At 39.5% G+C, this 24,307-nt stretch overlaps 1 protein-coding gene across 3 annotated transcripts in view; it reads right to left on the bottom strand.

Moving 5' to 3' along the window:
• MID1 (midline 1) overlaps positions 1 to 24,307 on the bottom strand; it is a 351,173-nt gene that overhangs the window by 168,584 nt on the left and 158,282 nt on the right. The window contains exon 2 of one of the 3 annotated variants that reach the window (XM_070750817.1): positions 6,056 to 6,109. The exons of 1 other annotated variant lie outside the window; for it this stretch is intronic. The gene's annotated coding sequence lies outside the window, so the exon portion shown is untranslated. Of the gene's footprint in view, positions 1 to 1,960; positions 2,167 to 6,055; positions 6,110 to 24,307 lie in introns of those variants that run through there. One more of the 3 variants, XM_070750813.1, reaches the window with a different exon arrangement.

Raw genomic sequence — 24,307 nt, 5'->3', positions numbered from 1 at the left:
CAGAAGTGGTTTTCCATTGCCTAGGGCAGAGAGAAAGTGGCTTCCCCAAGGTCATTCAACTGGCTTTGTGTCTGTGGTAGGGTTAAAACTCACATCATCCTGGTTTCCAGTTTGGTGCCTTACTATACCAAACTGGCTCTCACTTGGATCATTCCTGCAGAAAATAATAAATTGCTGTTCCACAAAGCAGGGTGATTCCACAAGTAGAAATATTTCAAAAGAAAATTTTAAAAATAATTTTCCCTTCACAGCTGGCAAAATTATCCAAACCACAGTTAAATAGTTCCTTTGTAGTTTTCATTAAACTACATAAAATATTTCCATTTCCTCTACTGGTGAAAATCTTTTTCCCACTTCCTTTTTATTTTTAACTTTGCTTCCCTACCCTCATGAAATAAAACACTCAAAAGCCATACTACATCCAAAAGGTCACAAAATTCACAAAATTCCATTGAGGACCTGTATTCTGCACGAGTCAAAAAGAGAGCTGTGAAAATATTTACAGACCTACATCCTGGACACAAATTGTTTCAACTCCTACTCTCAAAATGACACTACAGAGCACTGCATACCAGAACAACTAGACACAAGAACAGTTCCCCTCCCCACGCCATCACTTTGACACACTGTTGAGGGAATTATTTGTTTAGCAAACTGCTTCCTAAGTCTGCACTACTATTAATCTTCTCATCGTTCCCATCACCCATCTCCTCCCATTATGACTGCATGGCTGTAACTCTGTTGCTTGTATCCTTACTATTGACTGTTTCCTAATGTGATAAAATTATTTATATCCTATGACTATCATAGGGTTGTACCTTACGATTTCTGACGAATGTATCTTTCTTTTATGTACACTGAGAGCATGTGCACCAAGACAAATTCCTTGTGTGTCCAATCGAACTTGGCCAATAAAAAATTCTACCGAAATCCAAAACTTAAAAAGTTTAATAAGAGTTATAAACAGTGTTCCCTCTAATTTTTATTTTGGGGGGGGGAGTATAGTGTCTGAGCGGCAACCCCTTCGGGACTGGGCGGCACAGAAATAATAAGTAAGTAAGTAAGTAAGTAAGTAAGCAAGCATGTAAGTAAGTAAGTAAATAAACAAACAAACAAACAAAAAACCCACCCTGTTTTGCCTCAGAGAATTTCAAAATAAAATACTGTACTGTGTGTCTATAACAGTGAGCTCATAATAGGGCAACTCTATCAATATCAAAATGCCACTTAAATAGTTGAGCTAGTTTCAAACTAGATTTTGATTTTCTTTCTCTCTTCCTTACTCCCATTCTTTTTCTTTCTCTTTTCCTTCCTCTCTTTTTTCTATCTGTTTCTCTCTCTTCCTCTCTCTCTCCTTCCTTCTCACTCTTTCCCTCTCGGCTTCTGGGCAGGTTTGGAAAACTCTGAGTTGATGATGATTTTTAAGTGAGCGATTGCTCACAGCTCAGCTTAGAGGGAATTATGGTTATACTGTAAACCCATTTGACCTGTAGGGTTGAAACCACATATAAAAGCGACAGGATCTTTTGTCTCCTCTTACATCTGCTAGCTTGAACGAAAATAATTGTTTTCGTTCTTTTTTTAAAAAAATGCTGAACATACGCACGTAACTGCGCACGACTAGCGAGAGCCAAATACCATACGCGTTGGGCTATGCCGCTACCACGCAGGTTCAATTGCACAAAGTTTGAGATAACTGAAATCCCAGCACTGCCGGTAAAGCAAACGGGAGTTGATCTCAAGAGCCCGCCTGTTCAGAGAAACGATTTGGGAGCGATCCCTCTAGCTATCAGCGACTAGAAACTTAACGAGCGGCCGGAAAAGGCGTTCCTAACTTAGCTCCATTTCTGCAAAAGTCTCACCGATCCCCCAACAAAGAGTCTTCCTGATCCAGTCACGCTGGATTCCGTGGATCTTCCGAGATCGCCAGCTGGTTTGCAACAAGTTGCTGGTGCCTTACCTGCTTCATGTTTAGGCTTCCATTATCCATCCATCCAGAAGTTCAGCAGAAACCCATCCGGTTTCCTAGTTTCCCCAACAAGCCTCCCGGTGCCTGTTGTCGCCCGGACAACGTCCCCTTTCCCAGCTTTGTCCCTATAATAGCCTGCGCCAACAGCAGAGAAGCGACTCTGCCTAAGCTCCGATTTCAAATTACAACTCAGATATGCATTTGTGGGCTGAATTAAGCCATGAAATAGCTTCACCAATCAGGAGGAGGGGGGAGGCAGGGAGGAATCGCACGTAAAGCTGCATACATGAGGATTAGCAAAGCTTTTAAAAGGTTTCAGAGGCTGAAAGTGGTGCCTAAAGCTACAAAGAAGGAAGTTCACCGTATTACTGTGCTGTAAAAAGATCAATTTTCATTTGTATGGCCTGCGCATTCAATCCTAATCTCGAACAAGACTTGAGATCTACCAACAAAAAAAATAAATAAAACTGATACATTTTCAAAGACAGAATGAAGCTATGGAGAGAATAAAATGACACTTTATACACTGCCCATTTGCCAGCATAAAACCAGAGGAAAATTCCTTGGTATTGTTCATATGCTTCCTTATTTTCTAAGGAATCATACTAATCAAAAGGGGGATTGAAAAACCAAGATATTTTATACATAATTTAGTTCCAAAGCTAAAGCAATGCATTCACATTTTAAATACTCTATAAAGGATAAAAATTAGTTTTTACAAATAGAGGACTTCTATTTGGAATAGTATTTTATTTCCTTTTTTGTTTGGATTCTCTCCCTAGCTCTTGCTTTGAAGTTGGTTTTAGTATATGGCACTTAGTTTGTTTATACTGTTCAGCTTTGGTCAAGGGGCTACATGCTCAAACCAAGTCTTAACTTTTTTTTTTTACACATTTATCCTTGGCTGGGAAGGTTCCACTCTAAAGGAAATTTGTCCTTTGATCTCTAGGTTTATAAAAAGTAAATCTGAAGTCTGAAAAAAACCATCATCATGGATTTGCTACAGCAGTAACTGCACCTATCTAAGTGTGGTGTAAATCACTTTGAAGAGCCTCACAAATCTAGAAATTTGCTATAAGTGAACAGCAGAGAAATTCATCCTCATGCCAAAATATCACGGTTAAATAATGAAACTGCTCTTTTTCTTCCTTAAGGTATTAACAAGGCAGAATTGGTGCCCCGTCAATGTACATATATAAAGATTCTTCATAAACCTGAATAAAAATTAATACATAATTTATTCCGTTGTTTCTTGTTTAAACTGCCAAAATTCCATGGAGTTCCCTGAAAGGTAGAAAGATCAGACAGAATATTTATACTACCAACACAGATCAATAAATATAGCAACAGCAGTAGGATTATCATGATAAAAATCAACCCTAAAGTTGTTCTGGAGTCAGGCAGTGCTTATTTATTAAATAAACGAAAACAGCAATATTAATATAGCAGGTAAAACAAGAATATTATCTGTTGAATAAATATTATTCAACAGCCTGACATTGATTCTTATTTCCAGAGAAAATAAAAGGTCTTCATCTCATACCAGAAACACCTTAATGGGGGTGTCAGGCATGCTTTGGGGGGGGGGGTGTAGATTGACATTGGTGAAAAGACCTTTTCTCTTTACAGCTTATATATTTATTTCATTAGATGGGCAAATGGAAGAATTTTAAACAATATCAAGGTCTCTTCCTTGCCATTTTGCTCTAGAGGGAAAAAGGAAACAAGATACCATAATTCCTTACTATACAGTAGTCCTATTGACAATTGTCATCTGAAACATCCCTATTGCCTACCGTTTTCTAGTACAATAGGTATTTTTATATCAGGTAACATCTTTTTCTCCCAAACCAGAAAGTTACGATATTGGGGTGGGAAAAGAATGAACCAGATAGGCTTCATATGATTTCATTCTACATATATCTGCTTTTTATGGATTCATTTGTTTGTGTTCTCACCAGTGTTTACTTTGCTATTTTATGTAAATCTCATTGCTGCTTGCAAAGTTTAAAGATTGCATTTCATGGAGGTGCAGCTGCTGAATCAGCCATTTTTATGGCACATAAAAGCTAAGCCTATGATCAAATGGCTTTAGAAATAATTGACATAATTATTGTATAATTAATGTAATTGGTCAGCCTAAACTATAGCTTTAGCTCTTGGCAATTAATTCTCGTGACTATACATTGTGTTCATCTTCAAAAACCTGTTGAATTCAGCATCAAGTAGATTTAAATGTTAGTTGTAGAGCTTTAAAATACTTTTTTTCAGTTTTACAGACTGTTCATCAGGCAAAATGTTTTAAATGGTGGAGGATCAGGGCTATGCATTGGAAATCATAAACCAATGGCAGATCAGAAATCTCCAGCTCTTTGTTGTTGGCGCATCAGCCAGTTTTCAGATATAGTGGGGGGAAATGTTTTAACTTCTATAAGAATACAGGGCCCCATCTTTCTCATGGATGATTATAAATTATTGTATAATGTAATTAGAAATAATATCCCAGTATGAAATGCTGTATGGTTTCTGATTTCTATTCTTTCACAGGAAGACTTCAGCACATACAAACTTCAATAGCAGAAGCATCTCATTTTTAACAAAAATAAATAAATATATCAATGCAATTTCATTGAAAAACATAGAATATTGTTCTGAGTTGCATAGATCCATAACCACTACAGTATTTGCCTTTGGATCTACATTTTATTACAAGAGTTTCAAATCAGGTGACTGAATAAAAACAATTACCAGTATGTCAGTTGTTTGCTGTCTGAATACTGCAGTTGTGTATGTATGTGTTCCATGGCTAGGAAAATGGAGATCAGGCTAAATTATTCTGATCTTTAATTGCCAAGAAGTTCCTTAAAGGGGGGGGGGGGAGAACAACCATTCATAAATTAGCACTTGTGAATCAGAAGGAAATCTTTTACCAAATGCAAAATAGTTGGCCTGGAAGGTGGAATGCAGAGTGTGTGAAAATTATTTTACCTGAATTACATTTATGCCATTTGTATTTCACTGAGAAATAATGACAATTTTTGTTTAAGTAGAAAATGAAAAGCTCCTAACTGTCTCCATTTGACTTTTGTACTAGAATGTGTTAAACTGGATTCAAGGTAATGTATGGGTGAGCAATAAATGAAAAGGGGGGGATCTGACAATTTTATTATATACACACACACACACATGCATATGTTTAATATATCACAATTAAAATATTTTTCCTATACTTTTTTCCCTGACTAGAAACACCTATCTTTTCCCAAAGGAATAAATCATGTTTCAAGAGTGATATATTAGAGCTGAACTGGGAATATTGGTACAGGGCTTCTAGTCTTTAAACAATGGCCACAAAAGCACCATTCTGTTGGCTATGAAGCCAACTAGTTGAATTCAACAGATGTTGCCTTTTTTTGGAGTATGAGGAATGAGGCCTGTTTCTGTGTCACTCCAGTACCCTCATTGGTTAACTGTCTTCAAAGACAGCATCTAATTGTTTCTGCTGGCATCATCACTGGATAATAAGTGTGTTTCTGTGAGTAAGCAAGCAAACAAAGAGATAAGAAGTAACACCAGGGAGACCAGTTGGAAAAGGTTAATTGAAGTTGGGTTGTCAGGCAAGTACTCAGAGATTGATGGGTTTACAGTGAGGCGATTACAATTGATGGGATGTATCAGCAGCAGGGTAAGTAAAGAAATAGGCATAGAATTGGCAGAGACTGTCACAACTCTTCAGAAAACTATGGCCAAACTGCAAGAGAATTTTTTTTTTTTAATATAATAAAACAAGTCTGCAAAAATATACTGAAATTGATACAGACACTTTCCATATACCTTATATTTTTAATATTCTTTCTAAAAATGTAGGTAGGCTGAAGCACTTTGTGTAAAGGAAAGGGAGTTCATGAAGAATGAAGATGCCATAGCTTGAATGTATAAAGTTGACTCTTGGCATCCAGGAATCAGCAGTTTTATATGACACATATAGATGACAAAATACAAAAATGGCATCAGTCAGATCTAATAAGTAGAATGCTAAGCATACTACAGTAAGAGAGTAGGAAAAATGTAATATTGCAAACAAACCTGTCAAAAGTCAGTTTCACTCAGGAAGAACTGGTTGTTGTGAGACTCTGCTGACTGAAAATAAACAAAGCCACATGAAACAAATCATAATAAGCCATAATAATCATCACTGAGATCAGGCCTCAGGTTTCACAGAAGTGAAGTCCAGGCCAAAATGAATTGACCCACATATCCTAGGCACCAAAAGGTCTGTCTGAATTATCCTGCTTTGTTTTTGGAATTATAATTCTTCTAATTCAATTGTCTAACCTGTACACTCAAATATAAAGCTTGGCTTCCAACTTTGAAGATTTCACAGTGGTATAGAAAATATATACTGTATACCATAATTGTAGATAAGATGTTATAATGGTAACTATTATAAATAAACTAAAATCTCCAAAGCTGTAATCGAGGTTTTGTGCTATCACAGAGCTAATTCTAAGCAAAAGAAGGGGAAGAAAAATAGAGTCTGCCTACAAACTCACAAAAATGCAAGTAATATGTTACTTGGTGATCAAGTAGAGTTGGCTGATCAGTTTCATTTCCACTGTTTGAAGCCTTTGCCCAATAAGGGGGGGGGGATTGAACTTTCAAAATGAAATTGTACCCAATTATATAAATAAACATGGATAAGTAATAAAGCTTTTTTGGCATGGAGAAATACAAGTTTCATGAATGGTAACTAAAGCCCATCATCTCAGTTATTGACTAATGTATTAAAATTAATTAGACATCAATGAAATTACATATTGTTTTGGTCCTTGTGGCAGGCCAAAGTTTCTGTCAATAAATTGGAACTTGGAAGAAGGCCAAGGTTTGGACTCTGATTTATTTATCGGATGTTATTTGGAACACTGACACAGGGCCACCATCAGGAATTTTGGGGCCCCATACAGCCTAAGTGTCTGCCCCCCCCCCCGCCATTTTAAAACTATTTTAAGTCGCCAAGCCACTCCATCCCCCGGGGATCATTTCCCGCTTCACGCCAAGCGAGGCGGTCCCATAGGCCAGTGTTTCCCAACCTTGGCAACTTAAAGATATCTGGACTTCAACTCCCAGAATTCCCCAGCCAGCGAATGCTGGCTGGGGAATTCTGGGAGTTGAAGTTCAGATATCTTCAAGTTGTCAAGGTTGGGAAGCACTGCCATAGGCTATTTCAGGAACTGGGTTAAGCCGATTGTGTGGACTCGTCCAGGAGAAAGAAAGAAGCGGGAGCGGCGAGGGAAAGAAAGATCCTCCTGGCATCGGTCAGGCGGAGCGAGGCTTATTTACGGCTCCTTGGCACTTCTCCCTTCTTGGAAGAGGCCTTGTTGACAAAACCATGTGCTTTCTAGCAAGGGGAGAGGGGAGGGGGATCCCACACCCGGCAGCCACCGGCGAGGAGCTGGAAAGGACGAGGGGAGAGAAAAAGCAGGGTACCAGCAGTCGGGCGGGTGTCTTGAGGGGGCACTCTCATCTGGAAGGAAGGGAAGAAAGGCGAGGGCGAGCTATGAAGGAAGGAGGAAGGAAGGAAGGAGGAAGGAAGGAAGGAATGGTAAAAGGGGCGATCAAGAGAGGAATGGGTGAATGAATGGACGGAGGGTGGGAAGGAAGGAAGGAAAGAGGGAAGGGACAGGAACAGAGGAAGGGTGCAAAGGAAGCAAGGAAAGGTGTGAGAGGGGAGAGTAAGAGAGGAAGGAGTGAAAGAAGGGAGTGAGGGAGGAAAGAAGGGAGGAAGGAGAAGGAAAGCAAGAAATGGAGGGAGGGAAGGAAAGAAAGAAAGAAAGAAAGAAAGAAAGAAAGAAAGGGGGAAGGGACAGGAACAGAGGAAGTAAGGAAGGAAACTTATGAAAGGGGAGAGTAAGAGAAGAAGGACTGAAGGAAGGGAGGGAGGGAAGAAGGTAGGAAGGAGAAAGAAAAGAAGAAATAGAGGAAGGGAAGGTAAAAGAGAGAAAGAAAAAGAGAAAGAAAGAGAAAGAAAGAAAGAAAGAAAGAAAGAGAATGAAAGAGAAATAAAAAGAGAGAGGGGGAATGAAAGAAATGGAAGGAAGGAAGGAGAGAAAGCAAGAGGAAGAAAGAAAGCAAGAGAAAGAAAAAAGAATGAAAGAGCAAGAGAGAAAGAGAGAAAGAAAGAAAAAGAAACGAAAGAAAGAAGGAAAGAAAGAGGAAAGAAAGAGAATGAAAGAGAAATAAAAAGAGAGGTGGAATGAAATAAATGGAAAGAGGGAAGGAAGGAGAGAAAGAAAGAGAAAGAAAGAAAGCAAGATAAAGAAAAAAGAATGAAAGAGCAAGAGAGAAATAGAGAAAGAAAGAAAAAGAAACGAAAGAAATTGTGATTTTGACTATGCCGGCTCTTTCCCTCCCCCGCTCCCCACAAACCACCTACCCCTCTACCGCAAGAGGGAAGCGTCCAAGGCGACGGGTTCTTCCCTTTCTCCCTCGCCCGCATCCTTGCTGCGGTGACTCACCAGGAGAAGGCTGGAGACCCACGCGGCTCCTCGGGGGGCCTTGCGGAAGGCGGCGGCAGAAGCCCCCATGGCCGGCGCTGGGTGCGAGGAAGGATGCTTTCTGCGCGGGCAAAGGCCGTTATGAAGCCATGGAGGCCGAGAGCTGAGAAGGGCGCGCCTTGCCCACCCTCGCCGGAAGAGCTGCCCATCTAGCAGTCCCGCTGCCCCATTGCCCGGCAGGGGATGATGGGCAAGGGATGCCTCGGGGAAGGAGGGCAGGGTGGGAAGGGAAGGAGAGGGCTGGCGGGGGGTTAGGAAAGGGGAGCCCGCCGGGCACGAGGGAACGCTGGCTGCGTGGGGCTCCGGGGCCAACCTTGCAGCTCCTCGGCGGGAGGAGCCGAAAGCCACCGGGAGAGGACTGGGCTCAGCAGGAGAAGCGGCCGGCTTTCCATAGTGATGGGGAGCTTGGCTTCCAGAGGGCCAAGCTCCTTCCGCGGCTGCCATCGGGGCTCCCTGCCTATCTGCCGGCCTCCCTGCCTTCTTTCCTCGTGGGGGTGGGAAGAAGGTGCGGGCTGCGGTCGGAGAAGCTCCGCAGAGGCAGAGTTCATTGCAATCGGGGTTGGAGAGTTTTTGGCGGGCGCCCCCCCCCCCCATTATTCAATTTGGCCGGGCCCCTGACGCCACTCCCAGTAGTACCGGTCTATCAGCGGCCCTGCACTGACATCTTGTATCTACTATCATTTGAAATTAAAACTTCATCACATTACTCAAAGGAAAACCTAGACAAACTAATATAGTTCAGAAATATAGCATAGAAAAATTTTGCTAGTTCTCTAGTAACTTTATTTCACAGTACACTACATCAATGAACTTTCTGAGGTATTACAATCCAAATTCTACATAATATTTCAAATATAATATCAGGGATGTGAATAAGGTTATTATTATTACTATTACTATTATTATTATTATTATTATTATTATTATTATTATTATTTATTAGATTTGTATGCCGCCCCTCTCCGAAGACTCGGAGCGGCTTACAACAGCAATACATAGTATAAATCTAATGGTTAAAAAGACAGTTTAAAACCCTTATTATAAAAACATGCATCACAGACAAACCATACATAAAATGAAAAGGCCCAGGGGAATCAATCCCCCCATGCCTGATGGCAAAGGTGGGTTTTTAGGAGTTTGCGAAAGGCAAGGAGAGTGGGGGCAATTCTGATCTCCGGAGGGAGTTGGTTCCAGAGGGTCGGGGCCACCACAGAGAAGACTCTTCCCCTGGGTCTCGCCAGATGACATTGTTTCGTCGGCAGGACCTGGAGAAGGCCAACAATGTGGGACCTAATCGGTCGCTGGGATTTGTGCGGCAGAAGGCGGTCCCAGAGATATTCTGGTCCAATGCCATGAAGGGCTTTATAGGTCATAACCAACACTTTGAATTGTGACCGGAAACCGATCAGCAACCAATGCAGACTGCAGAGTGTTGGTGTGACATGGGCATACCTAGGGAAGCCCATGATTGCTCTCGCAGCTGCATTCTGCACGATCTGTAGTTTCCGAACACACTTTAAAGGTAGCCCCATGTAGAGCGCATTACAGTAGTCGAACCTCAAGGTGATGAGGGCATGAGTGACTGTGAGAAGTGACTCCCAGTCCAGATAGGGCCGCAACTGGTGCACCAGGCGAACCTGGGCAAACGCCCCCCTCGCCACAGCCGAAAGATGGTTCTCTAATGTTAGTTGTGGATCGAGGAGGACGCCCAAGTTGCGGACCCTCTCTGAGGAGGTTAGTAATTCCCCCCCAGGGTAATGGATGGACAGATGGAATTGTCCTTGGGAGGCAAAACCCACAGCCACTCCATCTTATCAGGGTTGAGTTTGAATCTGTTGACACCCATCCAGACCCCAACAGCCTCCACGCATTGGCACCTCACTTCCACTGCTTCGTTCACTGCACATGGGTTGGAGATGTACAACTGGGTATCATCGGCGTATTTGTTATAGTATCACAGGGGGGGGGGCAAACTCGCAACGTCATGTTGTCATGTGACATATTGCGACTTTCCCCCTTCACTAAATGGTGATGGACGTGGCCAGCGTCTGATGCATCTGGCCTGCAGGCCACAAATTTGACACGTGTTAATAGGTTCTCTAAATGTACCCAGTTTGTCCCAAACTAAAACATCCCCTGATAATAAGCCCAATCAGGCTTTTGAGTACATGGCAATAAGGCTGGGTGCTTATTTCAGGGTTCAAAAGAATATAAAACAGGGTTTTATTTTGGGGAAAACATGGTACTTTCATGAACAATAATTTAACATGAAACATAAGCAACATATTGCCTATTTTTGTAAATGGGCTGATACTACAGTCTTTCTATATTGGCTATGTCACATCTCACACATATTTTTGATATAACAAGTGATGGATAAGTAATAAGCAGATATACTCAATGGAAAATTAGCTGTTTCTTCAGTGGCAGAATTTGAATATCAATATCTTTAATTTTGTATCTGCTTTTGACTGGGACAAGTGAATGCTTCTTTCTCATCTCTGTTGATGTTCAACAAAGTAACATTTTATTATCATTAGATACAAGTGCCCTTCTGTTTGCTTTTGCATGGAATTCAGGCGTACAAAAATATACTGCTCAAAAAAATAAAGGGAACACTCAAATAATATATCCTAGATCTGAATGAATGAAATATTCTCATTGAATACTTTGTTCTGTACAAAATTGAATGTGCACAACAGCATGTGAAATTGATTGTCAATCAGTGTTGCTTCCTAAAAGGACAGTTTGATTTCACAGAAGTTTGATTTACTTAGGGTTATATTGTGTTGTTTAAGTGTTCTCTTTATTTTTTTTGAGCAGTGTATATTATAGATGCATTCAATAATTCATTGAACAAAACTGTGCCTTCTTGATAAGCTATAAATGAATTAATGCATTCAAGCTCCCCAACTTTTGTTTGTTTTAGGGCAGGGGTGTCAAACTGACAGCCCACAGATCAGATATGTCACACACAGGCCATGCCCACCCCAGGTCCACGAATGGGAGAAACGTCACGAAACATCACATGATAGCAATGTGATGCAGCAAGTTTGAAACCCGTGTTTTAGGGTGTTTTCTCAGTTCTATGTGTTCATGACATGAAATGCTCGACCAGCCTCTATTTTTAACTCAATGTTCATTGACACTCACCTTATTGTGTTAGGCTTTGAGATTTTTCTTTCTTTGTAAAAGCAAAAGATTTCCATTTCTCAAAAGTGGCCTTCATGTTCCTCTCGGTTGTCTGGGACACTAGCTTTCCCTTTAAATGTTCAATCTTTTTTAAATCGAAGGATCACACTGGTGAGAATTGCAGCAAAGCCACTTAATTGCAACAGTTCATTTAACCTAAGTGAGCAAAAGTGCCTTTGAAGAGTTATGGTTCATACATCGGACACTCCTTCAAATACAATTCTTTCATTCTTTTGGGATCTACCTATCATATTCACCTATTTTCTTTCTTCAATGTTATATTGTATGAGCTATTCTCCGTTACCCATTATACTTCCACTCCACAACACAACACACTAAGATCATCAGTCAACAACACACCCCACAGGACCATGCAGAGCTATCAATTTCCATTGCGTTCTGAATGGATGGATCATTGAGAAACAATCTCTCACTTCCTGCTGGGTGAAGCAAAGAACTTTTACGGACAATTCCAGAAATACATAAATGTACAAATACATATACAAGTTGAAAAACATCTCACTTCTATTCATGCAAAGAACTTCTCCCAGTGATATACAGGTGAAACTTGAAAAATTAGAATATCATGCAAAAGTTCGTTTATTTCAGTAATGTAACTTAAAAAGTGAAACTTAATATATGAGAGATATTCATAACATGCAAGGCAAGATAGTTCAAGCCGTGATTTGTCATAATTGTGATGATTATGGGGTACAGCTCATGAAAGCCCCAAATCTCCCATCTCAGAAAATTAGAATATTGCATGCAGTCAATAAAAAAAGGATTGTACATAGAACAACATTGGACCTCTTTTGTTTGTGTTTGTGTGTTTGTTTGTGTGTGTGTGTGTTTGTTTGTTTGTTTGCTTGTTTATTTATTTGTTTATTTATTTAGTTAGTTATTTAGTTAGTTAGTTAGTTGATTTTTATGCCGCCCTTCTTCTTAGACTCAGGGCTGCTTACAATATGTTAGTAATAGCACTTTTTAACAGAGTCAGCATATCGCCTCCACAATCCAGGTCCTCATTTACCCACCTCAGAAGGATGGAAGGCTGAGTCAACCTTGAGCCGGTGATGAGATTTGAACGGCTGGCCTACAGATCTACAGTCAGCTTCAGTGGCCTGCAGTACAGCACTCTATCTGCTGTGCCACCCCGTCTCTCAGTACTTCATGTGGGCCACTTTTGCAGCAATTACTGCCTCAATGCAGCATGGCATGGACACTATGGTAGATGGCTGCATTGACCCTGAACTTAATTAATGAAGCATAGTGGACGAATACCAGCAGATGACATGGGGTACCCTAATCAACATAGACTGTGGAAACTTTACACTGGACCTCAAGAATCTTGCAGTGTGTCCCTCTCCATTCTTCCTCCATACTCTGGATAATTGGTTTTCAAATGAGATGCAAAAGTTTCCTTAGTCTGTGTTGATCTGGGCAGCCATGTCATATGCTGGTGTTGGTCCACTATGCTTCATTACGTCCAGGGTCAACGCAGCTGTCTACTAGGAGATTTTGGAGCAGTCCATGCTTCCATCCACATAGGAGCTTTATGGAGATGGTGACTTAAATTTTCCAGCAGGACTTGTCACTTGCCCACACTGCCAAAAGCACCAAAACCTGCTTCAATGACCGTGGGATTACTGTCCCTGATTGGCCAGCAAACTCGCCTGATCTGAATCCGATAGAGAATCTATGGGGCATTGCCAAAACAATGCAGAAGAGCTGAAGGCTACTATTGAAGCATCCTGGCCTTCCATAACACCTTAGCAATGCCACAGGCTGATAGTGTCCATGCCCAGGGCCGCTGATAGTGTCCATGCCCAGGGCTGCTGATAGGCCGGCCAAATTGAAAAATGAGGGGGGGCCGGTTTTGCTGGCCGGCCTCCTGGTGCCTGCAGTAATTTGTGCCCAGTGAGCAGCTCCTCGCACATGCGCAGTACCGGCCCTCTCTTGCCAGCCGCCTGCCTCACCAACGAAAAAGTACACCCTCTGGCCCTCGCGAGGCAGGACACGAAGCCCCGACGGAGCCTTTGGCAGCGCGGTCCTCCCGGTCCTGGAATAAAGCATGCAACGAAGGTAGGAGCCCCTTCGGGGTGGCAGCGACCTATGTTCCCTGTAATGCGTTAAGCGTGCTGGGGCGCAGGGAAAAACCAAGCTCAGCCCAGAGTTTTCCACACCAGCGCGATGGAGCCGGCACCCCGTGGGCTCTAAGCCTCGCCCGGCTTCTCCGGCTCTGTCGTTGCATGCTGCTTCCCCAGGCGTCCTTGAGGTCAGTGGGCCCCCTGTGCCGTGGGGGGGGGGGCGTGGAAGATCCAATGTTGCTGTTACTCTTTTTTCCCCCTACCTTTAGCAAAAGCAACATCGAGTCTTCCACCAGCCCCTTGTAAATAGGTTCAGGCAGCAGGGCGGTGGAAAAGGAGGCAGTGGAGGCAAGAGGCTTGCACGCTCCCCCCCCCCCCGTGGCACAGGGGCCTGCTGACCTCAAGGACGCCCGGGGAAGCAGCACGCAACGACAGAGCCAGTCAGGCAGCAGGGGGCCCCTGACGTCAAGTCCTGCGACAGCCAGCAAAGCTGCTGACAGCAACCACCCGATTGCTGGGATTCTGGGAAGGAGTCTCAAAAGCCTCCTCAGAGGGTTTAAAGCAGGGCCTGGAAGATTGCCCCCCCCCCTGCATTTTGAAAGGGAGAATCCAGCAGTCAAAAGAGATGAGAGCTTATCATTGTGAGTGCTGAGACAATGGGAGGAGTTGTAAAACTTCGGAGAGATGGGTGGGGGTTTGGTAGAGGGAGGACGAAGCTTCGGAGAGGGAGGATGAAAAGGCAGGAGGGGCTGGAGTCGAGTGCCTGGCAGCACGTCTCTTCCCCACCCCGTTTCCCTCCAACACGACCGGGTCCCCCCCCCCCCCGGTTTTGGAGCCATTGGAATCTGTTCCGGGATGATCCTTCCTTTATTTCTTTATTGGCCAAGTATGATTGGATACATAAGGGAGGAGAGATAAACATAAGAGTGAGTGAAGGGGAGACAGAGGGAGAGGATGCAGGAATGAGAGAGACCTGGAAGGAGAGAATGAGAGAGAAAGAAAAGAGAGAAATGGAGGGAGGAAGAAGGAAGAATGAAATGAATGGAGGGAAAGAGGGTGGAAGGACCTTTGGGGGGTAATTTCTTTCTCTCTCAACATTCAAATAATACAATGTACCATCTAATTTTCCATGAATACAATTCTGTATTTTCTTAGTAACTAATATCAATCATCCCAAAAGTTGCAAAAGTTTTTTTTCTAATTTTGTCATCCAGTTACATACATTTTATTTTAGTTAAATTCCATCCTTAATGTTCCTTCAAAAAATATTTCTAACTTATTAACCAGCATGCCAAAGTGCTAAATTCAATTCCATTTATGCATTAATCCAAATCAGTATCACCTACTGCATATCATATTATAATCAATACTTCTAACTTTATTCAAACAGATCAGCAATTCCTAAATTCATATATCTAAATAGAAAAATAGAAGTTAAAAAAGAGCAAACAAAACAATACTCTAAGTTTAATCAACCCTTCTCAAACTCCAATTTCTTCAATCTGAGCAGAACTTTGAACCAAACCCTTTTTTTATTTTTTGTATCCCCTTTTAATCCCCTTTTCCATTTTATTCTTTCTATTCTTCCTTCTAGGAAGAAAGGATTTTGTTAGAAAAATAAAGGGGTTATTGGATCAAACTTTGGACACTTGACAAGTTAGTTATGATGGTGGCCATGTCCCAGGGTTATATGAACATCTTTTGGGATGTTCAAGCAGCTGCAAGGATTAACTTAACGACTGTGGCAAGAAAGGTGGTAAAGTAAGGCAGAACTCACTTAATAACTGTCTTACTCAGGAGATAGAAACATTAGCCTCATTGGTTCATGTACTGATGGTTCAAAGTCGCAACGGCCCTGAATAAAGTGACATGGCCCTTTTTAACACTTAGCACCTTTGCAGCAGCCCGATGATCGGAGGATCAAAACTTTGCTGCCGTTTCATTTTTATTTATTTATTCTCCCTAGTTTAATCTCTTTCTTCCCTCTCTCTTTTCTCCCCCCCTCCTCTAATTAAGATTAAGAAACCCTATTTCTTTTCCTATTTTCCTCTATTTAAGAATCAAAAGTGATTAATTGACTATTTGCTTAGTGGTTACACCAAGAACCTTAAATTAATTGGCATTTGATAGTTGATATTAAACAATACTATTAAGGATTAATTATTAATTATTAAGTATAGTGCTTATAACAGTACTTATAGAACGTTGTAAGGATTTTTAAGACTAGTCTAGAATCAACTTAAGGTAGACTTATACTATTTATAATATTTATAATATTTATACTATTTATTATCTCTCATTAATTGTTAACTAAGACTTAACTAACTTACATAATTCCGACTACTATTAATATTAGAGTATAGTTTAAGAACGATTAACTATTTATCTTAAATTGTCTATTTAAATTTTATCTCTATCTATACTTTATTTATATTCTGATCGAACACTGTTGTATACTATTTATTTAATTGATTAACTGGCAATAAGTGAACAGTCAAGTGATAGATATAGACAAAATTAATTAGAGAGTAGAAATCAGAAATTCTGTATTTGACTTTCCTCTCTACCAATATTGGAGAATTCAGCTACGCTAGAACGAACTTAACTATTCCAACTTCCCAAACAAGACTATTCTTGAATTGTGATTTAAATAACATCTCCATCTTTACGATCTAATTGAATACATGGAAAGGACATTATTTTGGATAATTTGGACAATTTGGACAATTTGTTAACTACCTTTGTCTGGATAGGGAGTATGACAACTAACTTTTCTAAGTATCAAAAAAAAGCCACACCAGGAACTTCGACGATGCAAACTGCAAAACCAAATACAGAAATGGCAATCACTGACAAAACTTCTTTGCAATCGATTCAGGCCTCGTTAAATTTGATTCAAGAGTTTATGGTTCGCAGCCAAGAGGCAGCTACAGTTACCCAATAAACTATAAGGCAAAACCACGAGGAAACAAAACAAAACTTTGAAATGATGTCTGGAAAGATTGAAGGCTTGGAAAACCAATTGGAAGGTATACAAGAAATCATAATTAACCATGAGCAGAGGATACAAAATATTGAAACAGACACAAAAAGAATCGATGAAAGAAGAATTGAAGCAGAAAGAAGATTAATTGCGGCCAATAATGAGCTCGGAAATTCAATCGCAATCCTGGAGATGGAGAAAGCAGCTTACTTTCTTCGCTTTCAAAACATCCCGGAAAATACAGACGAAGATCTATTTAATAAATTAGCCCAGCTGATTACTGATAACACACAGATCGAATTAGATGAGGTCAAAGACCATATTGATGAAATTTATAGAATACAAACAAACTATGCTAAGAACCACAGATTACCTAGAGAGGTCCACGTAAAATTTACTAAAAAATCCATTAGGGATGAAATATACAAATCAACAAGAAGTGGGAAAATTATGTATCAAGAAAAAGAAATTATAATCCTCAAACAAATTCCGAAAAGAATAAGGGAGAAAAGAAGAGAATTCCACTTCTTTACAGCAAAGCTACTGAGAAGGGGAATCCCATTCCGATGGCTAATTCCGGACGGTCTCCTGGTAACATGGAATGGAAAAAAAATTAAAATAGATTCGTTCGAGAAAGCAGATTATTTTATTCAAAAAAATTTAGAGCAAGATACAGAGATTCGTCAAACTATAGAGGAGTTATCACAGGAGGAGAGACGGACGGAGGATAGAGGAGAAGAAGAACAAGGCAGGGAAGGACAACAAAAAGAACAAAGGGTAACAACAAGAGCGGCGGCTAAACGTCAATAAAGGAAGGTAACCGGAGAGGAGAGGGAGGAAAATGACGCGAAAGACACTTGAGTTGATCTCTGTAAACATCAATGGATTGAATTCTCCGATAAAAAGAAAACAGATAATGACAAAATTATTAAAACAAAATTCAGATATATCATGTCTCCAGGAAGTACACATTAGAAAGCAAGATTGTAAACTTTTAGAAAATAAAAAACTAGGCAAATTATTTACAGCCTTAACAGACTCAAAAAAGAGAGGGATTGCTTTGTACATTAGGGACACGTACCAACCGGAAAAAATCTATTCAGATGAAGATGGAAGAATACTAATTGTAAAAATTAAAATAGGTTATAGAGAAATAGCGATAGTGGCGATTTACGCCACAAACACAAAACAGAAACAATTCTATCAAAAATTAGCCGAACAGCTAGCACAGATACAAAAAGGGGACATCTGTATCATTGGAGACTATAATGCAGTGAGTGACATCAAAAAAGACTTTAAATCTGCAAAGAAAAAACTGAAAGACAGGAAAACACTACCATCAGAATTCCAGGAAATAGCAAGGGAATATAGATTGGTAGATATCTGGAGAGAAAGACACCCATTTGCACGGGAATATACCTTTTACTCACCACCCCAAAAGTCGTGGTCCCGAATAGATATGATTTGGACAGACCAAAATTTTGGGAAGTTAATCTATGAAATTGAAATAGGCCCAAATATTTGGGCAGACCACCAACCAATATTGATGAAAATTAAAATACCGACCTCAGGTCAACACCGGTGGTCCATAAATCAACTGTTATTTCAAGATCAGGATTATATCAAACATATCAAACAAGAACTTAACCTATTCTTAAGAGATAATTGGAACACTGACACCACTATTCAGAATATTTGGGACACAACAAAAGCATTTATGAGAGGCATAACTATAGCTTACCTAGCAAAAAAAAAGAAACATAAAGATAGGAAACTAAACGAACTCAAGAGTAAACTAAAACACGTAGAAATAGAAGCTCAAAAAGACCTCCAAAATGAAAAAATAAGAGACGAGATTGATACAATAAAACACAATATCAATCTAACAATACAAGACGAAATTGTCATAAAATTAAGGAAGACCAACCAATACCAATTTGAAAATGCGAATAAAATAGGCAGATGGCTTGCTTACAAATTAAAAAAGCAGGAAGAAGAAAGATACATACAAACCTTAGAAGATAAAAATGGGGAACTACAACATATACTGGGGAAAAACAACAACATAGCAGCTGAATATTATGCCCATTTATATCAAAAGGAAGAAACAAATCAAACCCAATTAAATAAATATCTTGAGGAAGCGAAAATACAGAAGATATCAGAATCAGATGAAACCATACTAAACAAAGAAATAACTAAATTAGAAGTGGAATACGCAATAGCTAAACAAAAGAACAGTAAAACCCCAGGTACAGATGGGATACCGGCCGAATTCTATAAAGAATTAAAAGAGTACTTATTAGAAATCCTAGTAATAATATTTAATGAAGTATTAGAAAAAGGTTTGCTACCGACATCCTGGACACAAGCCTTGATAAGTCTAATCCCGAAAGACCCTGAAAAAAAAAAGCACATACAAAACTATCGGCCAATATCCCTCCTCAATGTTGATTATAAAATCTTCATGACAATAATAGCTGAAAGATTTAAACCAATTCTAAACAAAACAATAAAGGAAGATCAAAATGGTTTTCTCCCAGGCAGATACATAAGAAATAATACAAGAATAATCCTCAATACTTTAGAATACTACGAGATACACTCCGAAAAACAATTAGCACTAATATTCTTGGACGCCCAAAAGGCCTTCGATAACCTAAGATGGGAGTTTATTCTTGAATTAATTTAAAAAATGCAATTTGGCCCAAAAATGATAAAAATGATTCAAACTATATATAATACGCAATCGGCTCAAATTATATTTAATGGGGAATTAACAAGGTCTTTTCAAATTGCAAAAGGTGTTAGACAAGGGTGTCCTTTATCTCCACTTCTATATATTTTGGCAGTAGAAACACTTCTTAATCAAATAAGATCCAACACGAGAATTACAGGTCTTATAACAAAAAAACACGAATTTAAAGTTCAGGTCTATGCAGATGACCTAGCATTTATTTTGGAGGACCCAATAGAAGCAGGGGAACACCTTCTGAGAGAGGTACAACGATATGGAGAGGTGGCTGGTCTAAAAATCAATAAACAAAAAACTAAAATTATAACTAAAAATATGGACACTAAACAAGAACAGGAATTAGAAAAAATATTAGGAATTCAAACCGTCAAAAAAGTTAAATATCTGGGCATAACACTAACTAATAGATGTGGTACAATACAAAAGGATAATTACGATCCCCTTATTAAAAAAACAGAACAACAGTTAATTAGGTGGAATAAAATTCACATCTCATTATCAGGGAGGATAGCCACAATTAAAATGTCTATACTACCTAAATTTTTATATTTATTCCAGACGATCCCAATAAAATTAAACCAAAATTTTTTCACCAAAATAAATACAACTATTTCAAAATTTATCTGGGCGGGGAAAAAACCAAGGGTGAGATTTAAAGCTTTACAAGACAGAGTAACACAAGGCGGATTTGGACTACCAAACTTCCAAGCCTACTACGAAGCATCGGTCCTTTTATGGGTAAAAGATTGGATAACCCTCCAAGACCAGAGACTTCTGGCCTTGGAAGGACATAACATTCTCCAAGGATGGCATAGCTTCCTATGGAGCGAAAAAGGAAAAACTCCAGTATATTTTAGAAGTCACATGATCAGGGACTCCTTAATAAACGTGTGGTTAAGAACTAAAAAAGAACACTATTACAAAATCCCAAAATGGTACTCCAGTCTTGAAGCGCTTAGACACCCTAACTTATTTCAAACACAAAAAGTATTGAATTATAATCACATACTAGACGAGAAAGGGGATATAAAATCTAGACAGCAACTACGAAATCAAAATATCGATATTGACTGGTGGTCCTATGCTCAAATTTTGACGAAATGGAATAGAGATAAAAGGAAAGAAGGGATCCAAGAAAAAGAAAGCATAATCGATAAAATATTATTAGGATATCCGAAAAAATGTATAACCAAAATGTATAATTATATAATGGGGTACACTATGGAAACTGAATTAGTAAAAGAAAATATGATTATCTGGGCCAAAAACATAGGTAATAGCATTTATATTGAACAATGGGAACAAATGTGGAGAAACCTGAAAATTACTAAATCAGTTCTGTATAAAGAAAACCTACAAAAAATGTTTTATAGATGGCACTTATCACCAACGAGACTGGCCAAGATCTACCCCAGCATAAAACCAAACTGTTGGAGATGCAATAGCAAAGTCAGAACATTTTTTCATCTATGGTGGACATGCCCTCCTATTAAAAAACTATGGAAAAAAATTCAAACATGGATACAACAAATCACAGCAATCTCCTTAAAACTTACACCAGAAATATTCCTCCTGAGCATAATGGATTTGAAAAATAAAAAAGAAGACACATACCTAATACAACATATAATTACAGCTACAAGAATCACAATAGCACAAAACTGGAAAAGAGACAATACACCAAATGAAAGAGAAATTATCAAAAAAATCTATGACTGTGCAGAAATGGACAGGCTCACCCAAAAACTTAAAAATAAAGAAGATTCGAAATTCTATAAGAATTGGGAAAAATTTTACGACTGGGTTAAAAATAAAAAATAAATGGAGAAAGGGAAAAAATACAAGGAAATATTACAAAATGTGGATATATTAAAATACTAAAATATTAAAATATCAATGGATAGCGTAGAAATGGTTATGCAAAACTTAGAATTCTGAATGATTATATCGGACTATTACGAATATTTTGATCAATCCAAAACGATTTCTTCTCAACTGTAAATGTATTGATAAAAATAAAATAACAACAAAATCGCGGCAACCATATGCCGCCCAAATTAACAATCTAAACCTTTTTAGAACTATTATAGTTCAGTGGGGGGAAGGGGATGGGAGGAAGATCCAAAAGACTTAAAGGATAATGAACTACAGAGATATAGTATTTTAACCATAATAGGTGATGATTTGGATTTGTTTATCAAAATAACTGAATAGAATAATCATATCATACCCGCGAGTATATGTTATCATAATGTTGTTAACTAAGATGCATCTTCCTCCTTTTGTATATAATTTTTTGTAAATTAATAAAAATTATTTAAAAAAAAAAGATTTGTATGCCGCCCCTCTCCACAGACTATGTGACCGTTGCTGTGTGTCCTGAGGTCACGTGACCCCCTTTTGTTTCTAACCGATCTACGCCCAGGCATGGAAATGTGCCGCTCAGGCATTATACTTTTCTGCTCAAACCGAAAAAAAATTAGAGGGAACACTGCTTGAAGATATCTGGACTTCAACTCCCAGAATTCCCCAGCCAGCATTTGCTGGCTGGGGAATTCTGGGAGTTGAAGTCCAGATATCTTCAGGTTGCCAAGGTTGGGAAACACTGGCCTATGGGACCGCCTCGCTTGGCGTAAAGCGGGAAATGATCCCCGGGGGATGGAGTGGCTCGGCGACTTAAAGTAGTTTTAAAATGGTGGAGGGCCAGACACTTAGGCTGTATGGGGCCCCAAAATTCCTGATGGCGGCCCTGTCCATGCCATGCTGCATTGAGGCAGTAATTGCTGCAAAAGGGGTCCAAACGAAGTACTAAGTACATATGCATGCTTATACTTTTCAGAGGTTTGATATTGTTCTAAGTACAATTCTTTTTTTATTGATCACACATAATCTAATTTTCTGAGATGGGGGATTTGAAGTTTTCATGAGCTGTACCCCATAATCATCCCAATTATGACAAATTGTGGCTTGCAAATTATGAGTATCTCTAAAATATTAAGTTTCAACTTTTAACTTACATTCCTGAGATAAACATTTGCATGATATTCTAATTTTTTGAGTTTCACCTGTAGGAGAAACAAAATCAACTACCCTTCTTCTTGAATTTCATGTAGAAATTGTAGGGGAATCTCTACTTGTCTTTGTTTTTAAGACATTCAAAACAAAGGATTTTCCAACAGGAAAGATTCTTATAATTAATTCCTAAAATTATAATTCATATGGGCCCTTGGTCCATTTATAACATTTCCAAATCAAAGTTCTAATTATTTATTCCAAAATACCCAAAATGAATCCTTTCAACTTTAGTAATTATTTCTTGGAATGTACCATGAACCTTGAAATTGGTCTGAAAATATATATCTGAATATATATGTGTGTGTGTGTGTGTGTGTGTGTCGAATCACCCTGGTGTATTGAAGGAACATCACAGCTCCTTATTTGCCTCTCGGCCCAACTCAGGGCCATTTCCAAGGCAGTTAATTTTATTGATAGCTGACAAAATATATCTATCCTAGTCTCCCTTAATTTTCAAATTCAGCAAAAAAAACCATGTGACACATACAGATAGAATTGTCGGCTATCAATAAAATTAACTGCCTTGGAAATGGCCCTGAGTTGGGCCGAGAGGCAAATAAGGAGCTGTAATGTTCCTGTGATTCGACACAAAAATATGTAACCCTTCCCTGGTGCAGAGCTGAAGGGATTGGATACTGTAGCCTAGAGGATAATTCTCTGCCTTACAAGGCAAAGGTTGCAGGTTCAAGTCTCAGTGGGTATGGCTAGCTGATGAGGCCAAAATAAGGCCGGAATAGATCTATCCTAGTCTCCCTTAATTTTCAAATTCAGCAAAAAAACATGTGACACATACACACACACATATATAATATGATATGAATAAATAAATATATATTATATGATATGAATAAATCAACTGCCTTGAAATGGCCCTGGGTTGGGCCTAGAGGCAAAAAGGAGCTGTGACGTTCCTTCAATATACCAGGGTGATCCAACAGAAAAAACATACCGTATTTTTCGCTCTATAAGACGCACCTGCTGATAAGACGCACCTAGTTTTTAGAGGAGGAAAATTGAAAAAAAAATATTTTGAGCCAAAAAGTAGGCTAAAATATTTATTACAATAACACTGCCCTAGGGGAATTGGGAAAATATACAAACAAGCCCCCCTCTCTCTTTCTTTCTATCTCTCCCTCTTTCTCTCTACCTTTCTTTCTCTTTCTCTCTCTCCCTTTCTCTGTCCCTCTCTTTCTTTCTTTCTCTCTGTCCCTCTTTCTTTCTCTCTGTCCCTCTCTCTCCCTTTCTCTGTCCCTCTCTTTCTTTCTTTCTCTCTGTCCCTCTTTCTTTCTCTCTGTCCCTCTCTCTCCCTTTCTCTGTCCCTCTCTTTCTTTCTTTCTCTCTGTCCCTCTTTCTTTCTCTCTGTCCCTCTCTTTCTTTCTCTCTGTCCCTCTCTTTCTTTCTCTCTGTCCCTCTTTCTTTCTCTCTGTCCCTCTCTTTCTTTCTCTCTGTCCCTCTTTCTTTCTCTCTGTCCCTCTCTTTCTTTCTCTCTGTCCCTCTTTCTTTCTCTCTTATCTCTCCTTCTCTCACTCACTCTCTTTGTATCTCTCTCTTTCTCTCTCTCCTTCTCTATCTCTCCCTCTTTCTCTCTCCCCCTTTCTATCTCTCCTCTTCCTTTCTCTCTCTTTCTTTCTCCCTTATTTTTTCTGTTTTTCTGCTGTGGGCGGTTTAGGGCCCCTCAAACCCCGACGACCT

The sequence above is a fragment of the Erythrolamprus reginae genome, chromosome 4 (genome assembly GCF_031021105.1).
Source record: "Erythrolamprus reginae isolate rEryReg1 chromosome 4, rEryReg1.hap1, whole genome shotgun sequence".
In the NCBI taxonomy this organism is placed as follows: Eukaryota; Metazoa; Chordata; class Lepidosauria; order Squamata; family Dipsadidae; genus Erythrolamprus; species Erythrolamprus reginae.
Note: the sequence above shows the minus strand (reverse complement) of the source record. Positions and strands in the feature narration are given on the sequence as shown.